This window comes from Pteropus medius, unplaced genomic scaffold (genome assembly GCF_902729225.1).
Source record: "Pteropus medius unplaced genomic scaffold, Ma_sr-lr_union100, whole genome shotgun sequence".
Classification (NCBI taxonomy): domain Eukaryota; kingdom Metazoa; phylum Chordata; class Mammalia; order Chiroptera; family Pteropodidae; genus Pteropus; species Pteropus medius.
The window spans coordinates 3,287,013-3,289,572 of record NW_024344241.1 but is presented as its reverse complement, the minus strand read 5'-3'; the positions used below and the strand labels follow the sequence as shown (position 1 = coordinate 3,289,572).

The following is a 2,560-nucleotide window of genomic DNA, read 5'->3' as shown; positions in this document are numbered from 1 at the left end:
TCATTCAATTTTAATGTATGCATGATTTTTCTTTTTTAAGTAGAGAGGAAGAAAGGAATTATATTATCAAGCAAATAGCAGCAGGGTGCTCCAAGCTCCTAACAGGTTGGGCATTTAGAATCAGTGCTCCAGACAGCAGATGCTAGATAAATGATGAATAGACAAATTTTTCAGATGCTTTTTAAATAAAGGACTGTAGTATCTCTTGTCAGTAATTTCACCGCACCTCTGCCCCTTCTAGCCTCGTGGGTCTCTACTATCTTTTGCGTCATATCTTATATGTTACTGGTTACCAACAAACTGATTTCACATAAGCCTTATATTCTCCTCCTCCAGAAATGACTGCAAGTTTGCCAGAGACTGACTTTACAGTGGCTCAGAAAAACTCAACTAAACAAACATCCTAACTATTCAAAAGGGAGCTGGCGAGAAATTCATCCTGTAAGAAATGTATTGTCATTTACACAACCTCATTATTCGTATTCCAGCGTTTTAGGTGCTGGAAGCAAATTCTGACTTTAAAAATAAAATTCAGGGGGGAAATGTCAGCTCAATGATTCTGAGGCACATTAAAATTGTGTGATTTTGTTCTAACAGACATAACTAATAATATTATTTCTGATAATGAAGGAAAGTCACATCACCCTCTTTTAAAAAGTTTAGGTCTAGAAAGATTTCCCTTATGTTAGGAATGGAAAATTCTATTTGAAGTTTCTAGTCCTGTCTCTCCAACCACCTTCTCTTTTACTCTTTTCTTTCATCATTAAACAAAAAACAAACCTGTATCGTCTCTCGTCGTATATGACATGTGACTAATAAACAATGAGACATAGATGTTTTATCCTGGCGGCTGAAACAAAACTGCTTAAATAACTTCATTCTGGTGAAGTTTAAGATACATGATGCCGAGCACAATTTTACAGGAGATTTCATTCCTACTTGCCTTGAAATACTCTCACCATAACCAAGGTCATTTCCCTTCTTCCTCACCTCTGAACATCACAGGGGCTGTCTGAAGAACAGTTACTTTAGTACTTCAGACCACCAAGCACAGGAGCAAGGAATGAAGATGCTGCTCATTCAGGATATGGTATAAAGAATTAAGAAGAGAACAGTCTACAGTCATGCCACCCTGAACGTGCCCGATCTCGTCTGATCTTGGAAGCTAAGCAGGGTTGGGTCTGGTTAGTACTTGGATGGGAGACCACCAAGGAATACTGGGTGCTGTAGGCATTAAAAAAGGAGAAGAGAACAGCCCAAGAGGGGGGCCAGACCGAAAACAACGAGCAAAGCAGTGATGTTGGCTGTCGTCTGATGCTTTCAGGTGGTTCTATCCCTAGCACTATCTTTGTCATTAGAAGTATGGGCACATATGAGGTTGTGCAGGTCAGCATAGCAAGATATTCTGACAAAGGAAAGAGGGCAAATGGGCCCATCACGTAACAACTACAAGTATTATAAATTTTAGCGTAAACAATAAAAATGCTCAAAGTCTGTTAAAGGGGAGAAATTGCAAGCCATTTGAAGCAAGATTTAAAGAAAGAAAAACACATACAACTTAATACCTTTCTAAAGTTGAGCTATTGAACTATTACTATTTCATCTAAATCTTTTTCTTCTTCTTCTTCTATTGGCTTATTTTGAAGGTTAAAAAAAAGACAATCTGTGCCTTCCTTTGTTTATATCTTTGGCACAAAGACACCCTTGAGTGTCAGTTTACAATTGACCAGTAAGAACTTCCAGGAGGGCAACACTGCAAGGCTGGTCAGAGTCAGCACACCAGGTCAGGCTTCTGGGATTTAGTGCTGGTGCTGACTGAAGCAAATGGTTTAACCTCACTCTACGTCAGTTTTTTCATCTGTAAAATGGGGACAATTAAAACACCTATCTCACATGGTTGTTGGGTGGATTAAATTAAACAATCCAGACAAAATGTTTGGCACTGTGCCTGAGAGAAAATCATAGCTGTATGTTATTATTATTGCTATCATGACCATTGCCACATGCCCCCTGAGCAATCCCAGTTAATCTCGGAGCAGTTAGATGTTCCTCTGTTTCCCCTGGACAGCTCTGTAGGAAAGGAATTTCCTTCTCTAAGAAACTTTGGCCGCAAAACAAATACCAAATAATAAATGATTAAATAACAATTTAAAGCAAATGTAGATGTTTACACCACAGAGCAAGACTGCCTTCTTCTAATCAATAAAAGGTTCCCCGGGCCATTAGCTTTTTAGAGTCATTTACTTTCCAATCATTTTAACCAAACAGAAGAATTTAAAATAAAGTTATCACATGGTTTGCCTTAGAATCCAAATTTAATTCAATTGAAGAATAGGAAAGAAGGAAGACTTGAGGCATCGGATGGCTAGTTAGAATATATATATTCATATATTGGAAGTAAGCCCACTGGTCCAATTCTTACTTAAATTTGTCTGTTCATGTACTGGATTATTTTATTTGTTTGTTTAAGTGTTGTGTGTGTGTGTGTGTGTGTGTGTGTGTGTGTGTGTGTTTCAAGTAAAGTGTTTTAGGTAATAGTTACAGGCTTACTATGCTTTTT

General features: G+C 37.9%; 1 pseudogene; it reads left to right on the top strand.

Moving 5' to 3' along the window:
• The first annotated feature begins 1,114 nt into the window (after positions 1-1,114).
• LOC120607750 (uncharacterized) lies at positions 1,115-1,233 on the top strand (annotated as a pseudogene).
• Positions 1,234-2,560: the final 1,327 nt, after the last annotated feature.